The 20155-nt window shown below is 38.3% G+C and overlaps 2 protein-coding genes across 8 annotated transcripts in view; both read left to right on the top strand.

The window, feature by feature from the left end:
• The window catches only part of celf3b (cugbp, Elav-like family member 3b), a 53082-nt gene extending 50952 nt beyond the window's left edge, over positions 1-2130 (top strand). For all 6 annotated transcript variants that reach the window (XM_082150395.1, XM_082150399.1, XM_082150397.1 and 3 more), the window contains one exon: positions 1387-2130. The gene's annotated coding sequence lies outside the window, so the exon portion shown is untranslated. The remainder of the gene's footprint in view (positions 1-1386) is intronic.
• A 2781-nt stretch (positions 2131-4911) lies between these two features.
• The window catches only part of cers2b (ceramide synthase 2b), a 38296-nt gene continuing 23052 nt past the window's right edge, over positions 4912-20155 (top strand). For both annotated transcript variants that reach the window (XM_082150448.1, XM_082150449.1), the window contains exon 1: positions 4912-5245. The gene's annotated coding sequence lies outside the window, so the exon portion shown is untranslated. The remainder of the gene's footprint in view (positions 5246-20155) is intronic.

Consider the following 20155-nt stretch of genomic DNA (forward strand, 5'->3'; position numbering starts at 1 on the left):
CAATGTTGATTCAATTCAGTTTAATAACTGTGTAAAGATCATTAGTATCTTTATTCAGCTCGAGTCGGTTCAGTGTTGATTCAGTTCAGTTCTATAACTGTGTAAAGTTCCATAAAAGTAAAAAGTACCAAAAAGTACCATAAAAGTAAAACATTTGACTTCTGCACTATATTTACGTCGTCTGAAGCCAAAGTTGACATGTCATGAAAGAGCATACAGATTTAGAAAAACATGAGGATTAATAAAAGAAATTCTCTTTTTGGGTGAAGTGTAATCTTCTTCATCGTGGGTCTGCCTGAGCTTCTGACATTGAGGGTTACAGGAAGTGCAGTGACTGGTGCTGAATGGAGGAAACACGAGCAATACGGGAATTCTGGGGAAGATGCTATAAATATCACAAATCAGTGAACCTCATTTTTATAGCCATTGTGTTTGTACTCCAAAAGAGGTGTTCAGTTCTTCAGCAAGTTCCCAGAATTCCTGTTTCCAGTTGCTGTGAGTGATGCATGTTGGCTGCAATGAGAAGCACTCATAAGTCAATCTAATCGCACACACACATTCAAACACATGTGCACATAAATGTGCAATATATAGACATGATCTCCAGAGCACACATGCAGCAGGCTTGAGCTTCACTGTGACTTGCATGGACTGTGTGTGTGTGTGTGTGTGTGTGTGTGTGTGTGTGTGTGTGTGTGTGTGTGTGTGTGTGTGTGTGTGTGTGTGTGTGTGTGTGTGTGTGTGTGTGTGTGTGTGTGTGTGTGTGTGTGTGTGTGTGTGTGTGTGTGTGTTTGCGTGTGTAAAAGCACATTTGATATGCCGTATCTGAGATGTTTGACGGCTGGTCTTCTGAGGTTGTGAGTACATTTCTTTAGGTTTTAGGTCAGGTTTGGCCCTTTCACCACCTCAATGCTGAAGTGTGTAATTTTATCCCTCTCAAAATACTTTCTCATTTCTCAGATTAATATGGAGAGATATTTGTATATTGAACACCATGTCTCTGTAAAACATTGATCTGATTGTTTGAGCATCGTGACCAGCCCGACACAGCAACAATGACTCAGCAACAATCTTTTTGATTCATTATAAGAACCATCGCACGAGTCACTTGACTGGAAAGAGTGAGAGTACTTTGGAAGTTCATCTAACATGGCAGAGAAGCTGTGGGTGATGATTTGAGGATGCTGTAATTCTTATTTATGGTACCTGATGAAACAGCGATTCACCCTGAAAGCTGAGTCACTGTCTGCTCCTTGTCCAAGGTGGTTTTTGCCTGTGATCCAGCAAGCAGACAGACAGCAAAGTGGAACATTTTACAAATACTAACATCAGTGTAATGCAATTAATCTCTCTCTCTCTCTCTCTCTCTCTCTCTCTCTCTCATAGGATGGAGATTATTGAAGCATTCACGTAGCAGACAGACGCCAGGTGTTGAGCTGCACAGGTTAAATTGCTAACGTGAGATGTTTGTTATCTTGCACACACAGACACACATGTGTGAATATGCAAAGGACAAATAAAAAATCATGTACATAAATTACACACGCATTCAAACACACAAGCACACACAGTTACGGAAAGATGTCAAGAGTATTAACACAAAAAACACGCTACTTCCTATGGACCTTCTTAGCTCTACAAATAAAAAAGTATCATTTTTCATACAAAACAAAAAAATATATATGTTGAAAATAAAAGAGAGAAGACCAGCCACAGTAAATGACCATAATCAGGTTTAAATAATTAAGCTTAAAATAATCTATTTAAAAAAAAAAAAAAGAATAGTTTGCATTAAAGCAATGATGATAGTTACAGTATTATTATTATTATTATTGTTAGAAAAAAACATCGTAAGATTTCTACTTTTTCATTATAAATGGGACATAAGGGGACTCAGAAACTTCTGGGCAAGTTTTAATATTTTATCTTTTTATTTATCAATTTATTCATATTTGAAAAACATGGTTTGGGGTGAGGTCTTTTGGTTTTCCTGTTTTTTAAAGAAATACATTAAAACAATTGTAAAACTTTGTAACTTATTGAAATGTGAATTACAATGATGTTATTTATGTCAACTTTTTTGATCAAACTTTTGTTTCTAATTTAAATAAAATAAAGGTATTAAAATAATGATGTGTCACATTTGTATGTGTTATAGACTGAGATCTGTGTGTTACAGTGAGAAAGCGTGTGGCGATACTACATTTCGCTGCAGATACTGAGATTCTTATATTTGATGTCAATGAACCAGGTACTTTGCCTGCAGACTCTTCAAAGTGGAAATGACACAAAGCTGCACCACTAGAGGGATCCACTGTCATCACCTGACAGTCTGACACACGTTCGCAACAAACGCATTGCATGTAATCACAGACTAACACACACATTTTGAGAATAAGTTTACTCTCTTAATCCAGTGTAAAGCATGGTAGGAACTAAAATCCACTGCCTATCAGTTAATGCAGCAAAAATTATTCAAACAGTCCCAACACAAATGGATTAAGTACTAGTGGACTGAATACAATAAAATGAAGTAGTGAGAAAATATTTGCTGAAACCTGATCTGATGTTCCTGGATTTTTTAAATGTATCTGTGTAGTCTATTTGTCTGTGCCAGTGCTTATAACGTCATGCACATGCAAACAATTCCAAACTCAAGCCAGTTCTGCACTTATATTCATATTAAAATCAATATTTATACTAAGACTATATATTACATAAATCTTCTTTTTGGTGTGTTCACACTTGGCAGGTTTGGTTTGAATACAACAAATTCTGGTGCAATTGCTCTGTTAGAGCGGTTCATTGGAACAAGTGTGAACGCTGCCATCCAAACCCTAGTGCACATCAAACAGGCAGACCGAGACTTACCTTTTCAGGGGCTTTCGGTCCACTTCCAAATGAGCTCTGGTGCGGTTCAACTGAAATATGAACACACCAGGACCAAATACATCTAAACAAACCAAAAACAGGAAGTGATGTCACAAGTTGCGACCCTAAAAAAGGACAGAATTCTCAAGCTACCTGTTTTTTCTCATCTATGTTGCCCATTACAGTTCAGTACAGGCGTCAGAACCGCACAGAAACCAAAAGTTAATCATTTTTGCTTAAGTAAGTCACTGTAGTTGGAGAAACCATAACGTGTGCCTAGTAAACCGGGATCAAACTGGATCACGCGTGCCTCGTAAACCAATCACATTATAGCCTTGATGTCACTGAATCGCTTTGTATGAGTCAGATACCATATAAACACATGATCAGTGCCATAAACAGAATTCTACCTTTTGCAAAATGTTTCTTCTACAATAAAACAGTAATGTTTTTTAATGTAAACTCTGCAAACATAACTCACACTGAATGTTTAATAGCAAACTTGTTGAAGATTCGCAGACAGGATGTCAATTCTTTAAGTGCTAAGCTGTTTCCTCACAAGTAGCCAGAGGTTATTAAGCCTATTCTCACTGACATCCACTCAAAAAAGGCCTCTTATCTCCTCACCGGTATATTGCAGCGTTGCACTTTTTTTGCTTCCTCTGAGGCTCCCCCTGTTGAAATCCCCAAAAAATCCAGGTTTGTTCATTGGCCAACATTTGGGGGGCGGGCCAATGAGAAAACCTGTAGGCAGCTCTTCCTAATCTCAACCAGAGCCAACCAGTGAGTTTGAGATGGGGTTAAACATTTGTGCAACCACTTCAGTGCATTCCAATTTGTGTACTCATGCACTATTCTAATGCATTTGTAGTATAAACAGTTCTAGTAGTTTGTTACAAAAAGTGCACTTCAAATACATGGATGATGCACTTATTTAACCCAGTGTGGAATGTCAGACACTCAACTTTTGCAGCTTTACTTCCTTAGCCAAAAGGGAAGGGCTGCATCCGAAATCGCATCGTTCCCTACTATACAGTGAAAAACTGTGTGTGACAAAAGATGTATGTCCAAATTCACAGTCCTCATAAAAGAGTAGGCAGAAAGTACCCAGATGACTTACTTCTTCGGGTGAGATTCTGAACTGTGCATATGGACTTTACTATCCCATGAGGCCACGGGAGAGGATTTATGAATGGCAGTGAAGCGACGTTGGTCACATGATAATGACAACATGGGGAATGTGGTATGTCCGGATTACATTCATACTACACACACTCATACTACAGTCAACAACGTTAATGAACTTTTTTGATCCACTTCAAATGTTGACTACTGTATAGAACACACTTTTTAGCGGTCTTGAAGTATTTACTTTTATTCAAAATAAGTAGCTACTCAATAGTATGTGATTTTGGACACAGCCCAGGGATGTCAGACTACGATGTTGGATGAAAACATTACACTTTTAAACTTCATACACTACACTATAGACAGTTGAGTAGCCTACAGTGCGTATAATGCATTTGTCATTTGGGACACAACAACAATCATTTAGTAGGCTATGTATGATATCAGTTAATTATTTAAGTCGTTGTTATCAGTTCATTGTTTATGACATGGTCATAAAGTGTGGGGAACATTGATAATACATTTTAAGGACAGGCTATCTGGCAGAAGATGTTTTAAAAAAGTAGGCTATGTCATTTCTACCTAACAGTTGGCTAACGTTCTGGCAAAGTTATTCCAGTAACGTTCCTTCAAAGTTATCTGGTCTTTAATAATGTTCTTAAAAAGTTAGTAGGCCTACAAAAACAACTTTTTTTCTGAAATGTGTTAAATATTGAACTAACATTTTGTAAATGTTAAAAAAAAAGTGCGAATGTTCAGAGAACATCGCTTTTCGAATCCGGAAGAGTGTGATGAGTCTCTCTCTCTCTCTCTCTCTCTCTCTCTCTCTCTCTCTCTCTCTCTCTCTCTCTCTCTCTCTCTCTCTCTCTCTCTCGTTTGAGCGTCATGATTTTTAAGTCCCGCCCGTTCCGTTATTCGTCTCTCTGTACCGACGCCTGTCCCACTCCCGTGCGCTCGCGCTCATCCTCGGAGCCAAGCGGAAGAAACTCTCTGAAACGGCTTTGAAATCCCACAATCAGGAAATACCATTCAAACTCGCCACATCTGGTGCTTTGTTGAGCACTTTCTCCGTTAAACCGATTCTTACCAAGTTAAAAACTTTTTACTCTTGAGAGAAGAGATGTGGGTGGTAAACAGTCTGGCCGAACCGCAAACCCACTAACGGAGCCGAAAAACCAGCAGAGAGAAACCAGCTTCTGGAGTGACGAACATCATCACGGTCCGCTGTGTCTGTTGACCGACTGAAGTGAGTCTCTCGCCTGTTGTTATTACAGGGTGTGACATTTATTACAGCAATTACTTTGTGTGTGTGTGTGTGTGTGTGTGTGTGTGTGTGTGTGTGTGTGTGTGTGTGTGTGGGGGGGGAGCCTACCTGGTAACGTTACTCCCTATAACAGTTACTTTACGGGGACCAAATGTTTTTTGCTCTCCGTGTGGAAAACAGCTTATCAATCATAATTATGAAATAAAGTATTCTGAAAATTTAAAAATGCAGAAAGTTTTCTGTGAGATGGGTAATTTTAGGGTCAGGGTAGGGGATTGAATATAGGCCTACCGTTTGTACAGTGTGTGTGTGTGTATACTTAACCATATTTTGGGGAGAAATTTGTATTCAGAAGTGAGCTAAACCTAACGTTACCTGACAAGACATTTTTTTTACTACGTCCTTAAATACTAGCTGTAGGCTATATAAAAACAATACAAGTCTATGGAATGTCCCCATTTAGAAAGCTATTAATTGTAAGTAAATGTGAACTAGACGTGAAATAACTGGTACAGTTTTTGAATTTCTGCCTTGTGTAAGGTTTCTTGCCATAAATTGCCATAAACATCAGCCCAACACATGATACATTTCTTTAATACTGAATATATTCTATCCATATGAACAGGAACACATGTAACACATGTAGGCTAATTGAGGTAAAATAAGTCCAAAAGTCATTGAAAAGTGTAAACTAGTAAAAAAAAGAATAAGAAAAAAAGGTTTCAGGTCTAAAATTACTTTTAAAAAAAGTACACTGACCTAAAAACCCACTGGCTCATTTCCTTCTCTTTTTTTTTTTTGGTGAGTGGTGACATTTGAATGAAAGGTTTGGTGGCCCCATTACCCATAAATTGACAAACAAACATTTAACCTGCACAAACCTTTGTTGGAATCATGAATATGATGAATTAATGCAACAAAATAAACAAATGTTTTACTATTATGTTTCTATTTTCAGAGTTAGGTGCAACCTAAACCACATTTTTGTGGTTGATTAGGGGTTGCACAATTGAAATGGTTGGGAAACACCAATTTAGAGCAGAGCATACACAATGGTTCTCTTTTGTAAGGTTAATCATTTTCTTCATTAGCTAAGCCTTTGAGCACTGTCCCAATCACCCAAAATCATGCTGTCCTATCTGTGTTTTGGTGGATGGGACAAAATAAAAACAACCTAATTCTGAAAATAGAAAAATGAAATTAATACATTTTTACTGATTTTGTTGCAGTAGTGCATCATATTAATGTTTCCATCAAAGGTTTGTGTAAAATAGTAGCTATGACAATTTTATGACCTTATTATGAAAACTGGCAAAAGCTTAGGCCTACGTCATTTTCCTCACTTCATGCATTTCAGGGTCAACTTCCTGTTTGATCCATGCCCCGCTCACCTACCTACATGATGTCATACCAACGAGGGCATCCAATTTAGATCATGTGGTTTCACAGCTAGGACTTTTTTTTTCACTCATTAGGCGAGAAAAACGATCCTCCTTCACAGTGATCCATGAAAACAACTAAAAATGCTGTGTTCTGCTGTCAGGCCAGTAGTTGGCGATGTCACTTTGTAAAGAAACACGTGTGCCTATAGGCTGAACACGTAATAGGCATGACTTCACTGTTTTCACAAATTCAAATCACGTTTTTGTAGTTTACATGGAGACGATAACAGTATCGTTTTCAAAAACATGCACTTTGAATCCCGTTTTCAAAAGTTAGCTACTTTATATTAATATACTATATTATATTAATGTATTTAATGCTCTTATTGTGCACATACATGTTTTACATTGTATTTATAATAAATAAATAAAATAAAAACACCTGCATGTAATCACAGCTGTATTTAATGTCTGTAATTACATCTATAATTGCACTGTTGACCTTTTCCTTAACCCGTGGGTTAAGTGTTAAGGGAAAGGTCAACAGTGTAATTATAGATGTAATTTAAACCTTAAACCTTACCCATACCACCAAACCCGTTCCTAACCTTACCCATATCCCTCCCAACGTGAATATATATATATATATATATACCGGTATATATATTATTATTCTTTTTTAAGTACATAGTTAATGATATAATCATTGACCAAATGTTCTCTTTATTTAATCACTTTTGGCATTGCATCATATCTCTGTGATGGTGTTTGTTGCTATTTAGTGGGAAAATAAAAAAAGGGGGAGTTGTTTACTACAGGAGGACTTTAGAGGGGCTTTCGCACTGGATAGTTCTAGGAACTTAGTTCTAGGAACGAGCCACCCGAGTGGTTCATCGAGAACTAATGGCTCCCCTAGGAACGTATTCCTGGTTGCATTGAAAAGGACATCAAAAGAGATGTTGCTGCAAGAGGGAGTAGTTATTTTGATTAAGATTACGAGAGGACATGAAGGACAATGAGCCAGTAGGAACTCTGAAGTGACGTAAGCCGCGCTTGTTGTGACTTTTATTTTGACGGCGCTGAGAACGCCAGAGCCTGATCTCCTCCGCGTAAAGGTTAAGAGGCCCATCTATCACTGTTTCTCATGTTCGTAGAGTTAGGCTAGTTTCTGGAGTAAATATATAGGCTATAATCTGTGCGTTTACACAGCTTTTTAAAAATGGCGGGTGCTGGTGTCTTGCGGAACTTGATTTTGTCCGTGGGGAATTCATTGGATGGTTGTGGTTTCCTATTGGTGGATCTCATGTGAGTGACAGGTTGCCCCGCCCTCGTGCCAGTAAACATGTCATTAGAGAAGACAAGAGATGTCGCTGCAAGAGGAAGAAGTTATTTTGATTAAGATTACGAGAGGACATGAATTTTGATAAACATTTACTGCAATATTCCATAAAAATATTCGAATTGTCTATTTTGATTTCATGGTGACTTTAATGGGAATCCCCATTTAGACAGCCAGATAGACACATGCAAGTGTGTGTGTGCATTCATGTCCACTGAGCTGGATTGTATGATGGACCACAGTTCAAGAGTCCATGTGTTTTCCTTTCGTCAGCTCTTTCTGTCCATCTGCTATGAAACATTTACCCAACACTCACTTCATGAGGCTGCAGCACACGGAGATTTCATCTTACATTGGAACTTTCTCAAATTAAATAGACATGTGACTAATTATGTGACTAATAAACCATCAGCTAAAGGCCAGCATGACACATCACATCTTTAAACATCTGCTCTTATACCTTTGACCTGATTAGAAGTGACAAATACAGAAAGAGGAGATCCGTTGTCACACTTTTCCCCAGAGAATAATTCTCATGCTAGGTTCATTTTTAAAAAGTCAAACGTCCCTCAATAGCTGGGCATGTTGGCACACAATGGGATCTTGCCTTTAAACAGGCTAAACAGCAAAAGTCTTCATTAAGTCTCATCATTCCCAAGCTCTCAATATGACAAAAAGCCGTGGGTTACACTTTACAATAAGGTTCCATTAGTTAACATGAGAACTTTTCAACATTTACTAATACATTATTAAAATCAAAAGTTAATGGACCTGAGCTGCATGAACTAACAATGAACAGTGTTTTTATTAACAACGTTAACAAAGAGACGATAAATACTGTAATGTATTTTTTGTTAATGCATTAACTAATGTTAATAATTTGGACCTTATTGTAAAGTGTCACCAACACTTGTCTAGGTGTTATTACTAATAACCCATCATTATGAAGATGCAGTGGGAATCTCAGTGCCAGAGCTGTTCAACTTCAGCTCTGAATGAAAACGCCTGCCATTATTTGGCTTGAATGTTTTCCATTTTAAAAGCACAACGTGAGCTATAAAAGATTTGTGAAGCACTAAAATGAATTCAAAGTCACATTGAAATGAGTCTGATTTTAATACTCAAATGAGCAATGCAAAATCACTCCCTCAATGTTCCATCTTCATGTGAGAACATCTGCTGTTAGATGTTCAGATGTGTTTAACACACTTTTTCCTACAGCCAGTGATGCTGTTTTAAACTTTCCATTCATCATCTCTGGTTTGATGGTTTGCTGTATGAAGTTAAGGGTTGCTCCCATCAGGATTGTTTGGGCTGATCACTGACAACTGAAAGCAGTATCAGTCGTGACTATTTAAAGCCTTCTGTTTAGTATTACTTATTATTATGATTTATTTATTTAGCTATTCTTAACAACAATGCATGTTAAGTATTAAAACTAAGAGATGAGAAAGTACATGCTGGTGATCAGCAATGCTGGATTTTTGACCATACTTTGGTTGTCCCGTCTTGTTATTTCAGAGTTTTAATAACTATTGGTAACACTTTATTTCACTTTGGGGCAGTCGTGGCCTAATGGTAAGAGATTCAGACTGGTAACCCGAAGGTCGCAGGTTTGATTCTCAATACTGGTTGGAAATGACTGAAGTGGCCCTGTGCAAAACACCAAACCCCCAATCGCTCCCTGGGTGTCGCAGCAAAAAATGGTTGCCCCCTGCTCCTGGTGTGTGTGTGTGTGTGTCCTCACTACTCACTGCTCCTAATGTGTGTGGATGGGTTAAATGAAGAGGACAAGTTCTGAGTATGGGTTACCATACTTGGCCTTCACGTCATGTCAGTCACTATTTTACAGTATCCTTGTTACACGTTAGGCCTACATACTATAGTAATAACAGTAAATTATGCATATGCACCCAAACCCTAATCCTAACCTCATAGTAAGTACATGTAGTTAATTAATATTACTGAGTACTTTAAGGGGTGGTTGATTATGATTTCACTTTTCTAACTTTAGTTAGTGTGTAATGTTGCTGTTTGAGCATAAACAACATCTGCAAAATTACAACGCTCAAAGTTAAAAGCAAAGGGAGAGATTTTCTTTTAAAAAAATTGTTGAAAGGACGACAACAAACAGTAGGGACTACACGACATTCCTCTCGGGTTAGTGACATCACAAACCCTAAAATTTACATAAATCCCGCCCCCGGAACGCGATTTATAGATTATCAAGACAGAATATGCTAATCAATGACTAGAAGATACTACACATAAGCTAAATAAATTCATCAACTAACCATTCAGAAATGTCCTGTTGCATTCTACATGAGTCTCTCCATCATTGTCTGACTCTGGTTTGAACATAAAAGGCTAAAAGTTTTTGACATTTTTAGTGTGTGTCTGTGTTAGGTAAAAGGACACGAGCTCTTGAAGCTCCGCCCCCTGTGCCGGGAGCAGCAGCTCATTTGCATTTAAAGGAACAGACACAAAACGGTGCGTTTTTGCTTACCCTCAAAAAGTGACAATTTTAACATGCTGTATAAAAATATCTGTGGGGTATTTTGAGCTAAAACTTCACATACAGACTCTGGGGACATCAAAGACTTATTTTACATCTTGTGAAAAGGGCTTTATACCACCCCTTTAAAGGTATAATTACGCCTTAAAACAAAGTGTAACCAAACTCTTTTTATTATAAAGCACGTCCCGCGGTTTAGCAGCAGTATACTTCATTTTACAACTATCTCTGATTTAGCTGATTTGGACGTTAAGTTTGGGCTTTTAGGGAGGAACAAAAGCGCAAACTGTGAAGGAAAGAAATGTCCGCTAGACGGATTGTGTCACAATAATCTTTTCTCCTCGGTTATCATATTTTCATAATCGTTAGATGCCAAAATCGAAAATAGAATTCAATTAATCTCAGCCCTAGTTTCTTGCTGTCATTGCAATGTCTTTGTTACCGACAGTTGAATTTCTAAATGGCCCCGTTCTCTTTCTGTCAGACAGTCTTAGTACTTTAAAAACCGCTCATATTCTTTTATATGAAAAAGCCTTCAAAGGTCTGACGAGGTTGGTGGTGTTAAAATGTTTTTTGTGCTTTCTGCCCCGTGGGATTTCCTTAGCACACACATTGCAAAGTGATTGTCTGGTAGAACTGTCAGATCGGTGAATTTAGTGAAGTCATTTTAGCTGCACGTAGAAAAGTTTAGTGTCTTCTCATCAGCCTTTATAGGGACCACCGATGAAACTGACAATGAGAGGACTGACAATGTCTGATTCAATTACAGGAGTATTCAGAGTTTAAAAAGGCCATGTTCAGACTGCAGGCAAAAGAGGCCCAAAACCACAGATTTTCCCCCACTCATATGTGACTCAGATAAACACTGATTTCAGTGTCCTCCATGTTTATGTCTGTATGATAGCATTCTGCGCTCCATCTCGTTATTGATCTTTTGTGCATCTTGTGTGTCAGTTTCGAGACCATGATCAGTTCAAACTCTGATCTGATATTAGCCACATTGAAAAAAAATTATGTAAACAGCCAAACAAAATCTGAGCAATAAATCATACTTGAGTACTGAGGTTTGCAATGTGAATGAAGCCAAAGATATCTGTGCAGTGTTATTATTCTAAAGTAGTTCTACTAGTTTAGTCTTTGAGCTCACAAAATTTCCTCAGAGGTCTTCACGGCAACCCAGCAAAATAAAAGTTTGGTTCAACTTGAAGAAATTGTGACAGAAATATATTACTGTTGTACAGTAGAATTTTGCTATAATCCTAACACTAATAATAATAATAATAATATAAATTATTGTTAAAACTATTTTTTAAGGAATAATAAATTTTTCTACCATGTTTTAATGTTAACAGTAAAGCTCTGTTGTGCAGCACTTTGACAAAAAAGTTTTTTTTTTATTCATATGATTAAAAGATAAATTAAATTAATGTTTTATGCCTTCATTTGACTGCCAGAAAAACACACTTAATAGAAATGAATAAAATAAAATAAAAAGGAAATGTAATAATTTGATGTTTTTATGAATTCAATTAATTAGACATGCTTTTGTGATTATTAAAATTGAATTAAACCATTAAAATGGAATCTGAAAAACTTAAAACAGAAAACAGAGAATTTGGTAAAAAAAAAATAAAAGCAGAATTTGAAGAAGAAGAAAAAACGGAATTTGGGACAAAATAAAATGGATTTCATTGGGCCCTACTTCAGAACAGGAGCAAGAACTCTTTGACACGGGATCCTTGTGGACTAGAATTAGAAACCGATGATTTAGTTGATTGACAGTGGGCATGCTATTATACAGACACACTGGTGTTGGTTCAGCTGCCTGAACAGACATATCATCAGCAGAAATCACCCCGCTATACAGCCTCACCAGGCAAAGTAATTACTACACACAACAAACGCGTTTACACAAGACCAGTGATAGACATTTGACTCCCAAATATTTATTGCTCTCTTTACAAACACTGACCAGGCTGCACATACTGCTGTTGATTAATTTACTCGGGTTCAGTTCTTGGCTCATCATTGACCGGCATGAATGACAAACAAACCACCTCAGCATTACTAAGCAAAACCTCAACAGGTGGAAATTTGACAGCTCCTCCACCTGGTCTCGTCCGTCACTCGAGTTTGTTGAAACAGCTGTGATTCCATGGATTACAGTGATGTTAATGAGCCAGGAATATAATTATGCAAATTCTCCTTGCAATAGTAATTGTTTTTGTTTTGCTGAAGCAAATGATGTGGTGCTGGTCTGTGCAAAACCCAGGGCCTCGATGGAAAGGTGTTGTTGTGAGTGGTTTCCAGTGCTGCGTCCCAATTCGCCTATACTTCTACTATGCCCTATAAGTACATACTGTTTTTGTGACGAAAAATACATACTTTTGAGTGTGTAGCAGAAGAGTATGCAAGCTTTGGGACATACAGTACTACTTGGTCATAATTGCGTCTTTAACACTTAGTTACATTCATCCTGCCAATGTTTAAACTAGGGATGCACGATATATCGGCCACCATATCGGCATCGGCCGATATAAGTTCATTTTTAATGTTTATCGGTTTATAAGAAAATGTGGCCGATATATTAAAGCCGATAAATAATGGGTTATTTCCTACAGCTGATACAGTTCAGATGTGCACTAGTGTTTGCCATGATAGTTTTAAATTGCTTGAAATATGATTGGAATCACTTTGAAAAGGAAAATGCAGTTAAGTGCAACAAGTCTGTCATATAGGCTACATAAAAGTATAATGAGAACATCATAATAATTGTGTGAATGGGACATGAGACTTTTGTTTTTGTATTCAGGCTCTCAAAAATTATAGAAAAATTAGAATTTAGATTTATAGACCAACATATCGGTTATCGGCTTTCAAATATAAAGAATTATCGGTTATCGGTATCGGCCAAAATGTTCATAACAGTGCATCCCTAGTTCTGTCAGGGTTTGGGTTGGTGAAAGTAGCGAGGATTCAAGTGCAGAACAATGGGTATTTATTAAGTATAAAATAAAACAAAAACTATCCTGTGGGGGAAAACAAGACAGGAATCATGAACACAAAACAAGAGGTGACAATAGACAAGGTTAGACAACGAACCAGCACAGGACTGAAAACACAAGGAGAATAATTAGAGAGAGCAAACAAAGCAGGCAACCAGGGAGGACAGGTGGGGCAAATTAATCAATAATCAGGTAACAAGATGGGAGCAATTGTTATTAGGTAACAAAAATTTAATTTCCTACCATATCGGAGAGAAATGCAGTAGCACGTTGATCTGCCAGTCGTGGGTCTTTCATGTGGAGACTCTCCTCATGTGTTTGCATAATGATGCATTTAAAAGTGAATGAATGTAAACGTATCTTTGCAAAAGTTCACAACGCTGTTGCAGATGAAATATAATGTCATTGAATAAATATCTTTTCGTCAGGTTATAAACGGATTATTAATCAATCACTCAAACCCCTTTATCTAAACCTCTCTACTTATCAGACTCGCACATCCGCCATGTTTGTAGTTTTTTGTAGTTACTAAAAGAGTAGTAATCGAATCGTCATCCAATTGATTACCCCAATGGGTTGTGGGAAATATTAGCCTTTAGAGTGTGCACGGATCTGCACTTCGTATCTAACCGGAAAAAGTAGACCATCCAGTATCTTTTGGAATACTTATTTCAACTTACAATGATTCGGGACACACTAATTGTAATTTTGAATGCTATTTAGGACGGATAGTATGCGAATTGGGATGCAGCACATGGCATTGCTATGTGGTTGCTATGATGTTCTGAGTGGTTGTTGACATGTTGCTATGGAGTTGCTAGGTGTTTTTTTACTGTCTGAAACAGTCCACCCTCAAGTCTTCCGGTCTCTATGACTCAGCTCCCTCTTTCAGTGGAAATCTGGGGGATTTTTTTTTTAAAACCTTTTTTATTCCTTTGCCACACAAAATCATGAGTATAATCGCTTAGAAAAGTATATTTACAAGAGTCGTGAGATTTAATGAGTAGTCTTAAAATTGAAGATATTTAATTTATCTTTTACAGATTAATACTTCTTATTGATTTGGTTGAATGTATGCCCTGTGAGTGTTTCTTAGCGAGAGGAACAGAGTTCTTCTGATTCTTCATCTATAGATCAACTGATAATCTAATCAACGCTCAATGCTCATCTTAATCTTGTTCAGTCAGTTAGTGTAAATTCAGAGGACGGCCAGTGTCAGAGCATTTGACCTTATTGAATAAATCATTTATAACATATTTGACCTAGTCTTATCTATTGTCTGATGAGTCAAACGCGTGGCATAGGCATCTTTAGTGCTCTATATATAGACTAAGGAGTCTTTGCTGGATAACTCAATGGACAGCTCTGTTAAGGTTTTAAAAACCTCTGAGAATCATCACACACACACACAGACACACACAATGTATCATTCACACACACACACACACACACACACACACACACTCCGCCGATGTCTGCGTGAGTTTCCAGAACTCAACAAAACCATGTTCCACACAAAATGCTTTACATACTTCCTCATGCTCTTACTAGACAGACACACACACACACACACACACAATGCACTGATAGGTTCAGCAGAGAATGGCCAGAGTGGAGTCACATGACCTGAGCAGCCAATGAGAGTTCAGGAGCAGAGCTGTCGTGAGCGGGACGGGGCGTCTGACCCTCACATCTGTGTCTGACTGTGCTGAAAAGGAATGCTTGCATTAACACAAGTTCTGAATCAACACAGCAAGAGCGTTAAACTGAACGTTATCTGATCAAACACGTGGCATGTCCGCAGTATTGATGCATTTCACTTCTAAAAACACCTTGGTGAAAAATAGTGTACTTTTAAGTGGAGTACTTATTACGGAAATAATATACTTGATCTGAATGTAATGCTTTCGGACACATGTTAATTGCAATTAAATGTTTTATAGTTTAAATAGTTTAAATTCATTTTAAATGCAATTAGCTGAACTTTAGAGTGCTTTTTTTTATCCACTTAAGTAAGACTTTAGAATATCTTTATATGTATTTTTACAATTACATCTAATGTCTTTGAAATATGGATAAAGTGTACTGCTGAATACTGACAATAATTTATTTGCTTATGTCATTTATTTAATTAAAGCTGCAGTCTGTAGCTTTTTTTGGGTTAAAATGTATCCAAAATAAATTTTTGAGCAAGTACATAACCAGCCAGTGTTCAAAACTATCTGCTTGATTCAAAATGTTAAGCTTGTAATAATGTTTTAATTCCAGTGCTACTGGTGGATTTCCGCAGGAAATTTGAACATGTCTTTGCATCATTACGTCACATCTGATCACATAAAGAAGAGTCTCGGCTAGTAGGCTATGAGTGTGAGGATGTTGGAGGTGGAGATTTATAGCCTTTTCTCACAGCACTTGATATAATTAAACTTATCAATTTGATGGCGGATCCAGAAAGGTTCAAACGACAATCACCAGTGAAAACTGGAGATTCAACCGTTGTAAAACGCGAAAGACTTCGGACTTCGGAGAAAAAAAGAGACTGCAAGTCTTATCTATACTTCCAAAAAGTAGTATCTGTGATTGTGAATGACAGTATCCACACCGGCGCGGTGACTGACAGCCACACATTCTCATCAAAACATTGGATTCATCCGCGCTGTGCCGTGCCGAGGCACAACCCACGTAAAGTTGATAATTCCGCGAATAACTGCAATTGCAGATTTCGAACAGAGATGGCGACAAAGAGGAAAAACTGCGGACTGCAGCTTTAAATTTCCAAGATTTGTAATTATGAATTTAGTATATTTAAAGTCCCCCTGTGGTGAAAATCAAGTTTATATTTCTATGTGGTGTTTTTAATATGCTTTAAGACAAACCATGTGCAAATTCATAAGTCAACACCATTGCTGAGTATTTTCTCCATGCAGTGAACCAAAGACAGTCTCAAAAACACAGTTTGAAATCGCTGGTGTTTCTGACGTCACAAACTACCTTGTAACCAATCAGATCAACGTCAACGAGTGGATCTCTGAGCTGGAGTGAGTGAGTGGAGGCGGGGCTATTATGAATATTCATAGAACCGCGTATACTAAATGAGGCAAGGGTGTAGAGTTACATTCAAGCTATTTTAAGGCATGAATATTTTTTTTTTTCAAGGAAAACACTTTTAATTATGCCATTTTGGTGATCAAAGACAAGTTTTAAGGGAAACAATTATTGACTACAGGGGGACTTTAAAATATATTAACTTTACATGTAGTATTGAATAGCACACTACAGTAGATATTATAATCAAGTACTTTACATGTGCTTTATATCTTAGTCAACACATTTACTTCTTTAAAGAACAACAAAAGATTACGAAAACTTGATTTAAAATGTACTGTAAGGGTGGGTTTCCTACAGTGGTTCAGGCTGCAGGACTGTCGAATGACTAAAGAAACGTAACTTATCAGCAAAATGGTAGAAAACTGTACCTTTCTTGTTTATTACCACCCCCTGCAACTTATACCAGCGACGGAAATAAGCGCAGTTACAATCGCAAAATATGTTTGAGAGCGTTGCTATAGTGTGATGATATTGTATTGCAATAGGTAGCACATCAAAGTTAAAGGGATACTTCAGGATTTAGCATTAAGCTTTGTATTTAATAAAAAACCTGTAGTATTTTAGAATTACCGTGCTTTCTACCCTCATATCCCCCTGAGACGAGAGATGTATTTTTGTCTGGAAAAAATCCTCAGATGACGCAAAAATCATCATTTTGCGTCATCGGAGGATTTTTTGGCCAGAGGCTAAAGACTACAGCCAGTAGGAGGAGCTGTCCCGCATGTTTTCAACCTGCCCATAGAGGGTGGGATTCACAGAATGTACACACAGTGTCAGCCATCTTTTATTGGAAGCTAAGCTAGCAGGCTCTTGTTCTGTGGAGAAAGCTGAGTAGTAGGAGAAACCTGAGTAGTAGGGGTTACCATCCTCTTTTTCCCGGACATGTCCGGCCATCGAGATCGTCCAAAATGTCCGGGATTCGGCTATTGCTTTCTGCAGTCGCCATTCATTGTTTACATGCACACCTTTTGTTTCAATCTAACTGAATTCATTCCGATTGGTGAATCTGAATGTAGTGTTTACATGAACGCTAAACAAGTGATCGGTTGATGTGCGTTTTAACATTGCTAAGAAAATTCCCGCTCCTCCGTGAAAGATACGAGACCGGTGGGTCTCGCTCATCAGTAATCACTCCCCCGACCTCGCGCCGTTCTCCCACGGCCCTCAGCCTCGTCCTCATCGCCACAGTAAACATGATGAATGGCGACTGTAGAACGCAAAAGCCGAATCCCGGACATTTTGGGCGATCTCGAAATAACTCGTCACGGAGACTCACTAGTTGCCTAGCCTTGTTGTTTTCAACTGCGCTCTCTTGCCGGTAGGCGTGGCTTGGGAGTGAGAAGCAAGTGCATTCTGGGAGTTGTTGTCTTTCATCCACATAAGCCAAAAATAAATTTTCTGGCTTTTCTCAGTCTAGAAAGCTCCAAATTCAAAAATAATTTCACATTTCTTCTACATAAATTACCTATTTTAAATACACATTCATCTCTCCAGAGGTGAAGTATCCCTTTAATACTGAATCAAAAGCTTTTGGGTTTAATGACAATATGGTTATGGTTACACTTAAAATACTTACAAAATAGATGAGATGATAAAAACGTATACCATGAATTGTACCCAGCATATGTTTAATGTTACCTGAGAGATGGGAAGGGACAGAGAGAAAGAGAGAGAGAAAGAGACAAAGAAAAAAGAAGGCAAAGAAAGAGTGACCCAAGAAAGGGACCCAGAGGAAAAGAAGAGACCAGAGACAAGAAGAGCCAGCGAAAAAGAAGAGACAGAGCAACAGTTGCAATATTATTTTATCCCTTCCTTGAGCATGTGACTGTAACCCAACTGTGAGACATTCAAACTCACCAATCAGAAAATGACAACTTCCCCCACTGTACTAAAGTTGACCCCTGATCTAGGTGGCCTTGCTCACTATCAGCACCTCTGTGTCTTTAGGAATTACAAATGGCCCTTGGGGTAAGAAAGAGAGGGTTGAAAACTAAAGCAAATGTCTTTGTTCATTTTCAAATATCTTTGATTATTTTCAACCCTACAGTACTTTAAAGTAAAACTTTTAATTTGAAATTATTTCAAAGTGCACTTTTAAAAATGTACTTAAGTGTGTTAAACAGTCATGAAAGTGTACTCTCTTTAAAGCTGCAGTCGGCAAGTCTGGCAGATTGAGGGGATTTAGCCAAAATGTTGAATGTTTACAACTCTCATGCCCCTCCCCCACTACCAGCGAGCACCCTCCCATCGAGTTCGTGCTCGTCAGTGCGCGCACCAGATTTTCGACAGGTGTTTTCTTTTCCTTGGTTGTTTTGGACCTCCTAGCTCTGGTTGTTAACCGAGGAATTGGAAGCTTGTTAGTAGATTTTCTCTCCGCCATCACGCTTCGTAATCCAACACACCTGCGAACTTCAGGCGTGTGCATGTGATGTTGTAATGTGCGCGAAGGGGGGATCTGTGGCGTGTGCACGACCTGTGATTGACAGTCAGATCTCACACAGCCCTGCGCTGATTGGACCAGAAGAACCGGGAGCAGTGGATTTTTGCTAAACAAATAACAGGCTCTAGGTCAGGGGTGGGCAACTCCGGTCCTGGAGGGCCACTGTCCTACAGAGTTTAGCTTCAACCCTAATCAAACACACCTGAACAAGCTAATCAAGGTCCTCAGGATTACTAGAAAATTACAGGCAGGTGATTTTTTCAGGGTTGGAGCTAAACTCTGTAGGACAGTGGCCCTCCAGGACCGAAGTTGCCCACCCCTGCTCTAGGTGGAGGTAGAAGTGCAGGTTTTTTTCTAAAACCGGCTGATTTATGTTGTTCTGTCGGAGCATAGTGTCGGTTTCAGTGAATATGATCCAAAAAATCTTGCCCACTGCAGCTTTAAGTACACTCAGGGCTTGACATGATTTTTTTTTTGCTCAACAGCCACTGTGGCTAGTGGTTTTCCAAAGTTACTAGCCACGCATCATTTTCACTGGCCACAATTTTGACATCGATATCATGGGGAAAAACGGCCATATAGATATTTTTTTATATTATCTCATAATTTGGCAGCAGGTTTATTAGGCTGCTGTCCCTTTAAGAGCTAATGCACGGATCCACTATACTGTTACACATGCGTTTTCTATCTCAACCCTTTATGTTCACTTAAAACTGACTGTGTTTATGTGAATACTTGCCAAGACCAGCATTTTAACATTATTTTGTGTGTGTTTGACTTTAAGAAGCAAAAAAGAAATCAGTTTAGACTGGTAGGCGGCTTTATGTGCACACACTATGGGTGTAAGCAGAGAATCTGCGGGAATGAGTAAAATTATTCACAATACGCACAATCCCTTGTCGAAATTCAAACCCTGTAACAGCAACAATATTAATCTGTGGGCAAATGAAACGAGTGAGTCAGGGGAGGCGGGTTTGTGTGTCAAATCGCTGTCGGAGAGATCAGAGAGCGAGAAAGCGCAACTGGTATTGTGGAAAATGAGAATTGAAAGCGTGCCAGATATTTTCTGTATTGATATGTAGGGTACAACGGGGCTAAATGCA

Source organism: Leuciscus leuciscus (genome assembly GCF_965113295.1).
Source record: "Leuciscus leuciscus genome assembly, chromosome: 20".
NCBI lineage: Eukaryota > Metazoa > Chordata > Actinopteri > Cypriniformes > Leuciscidae > Leuciscus > Leuciscus leuciscus.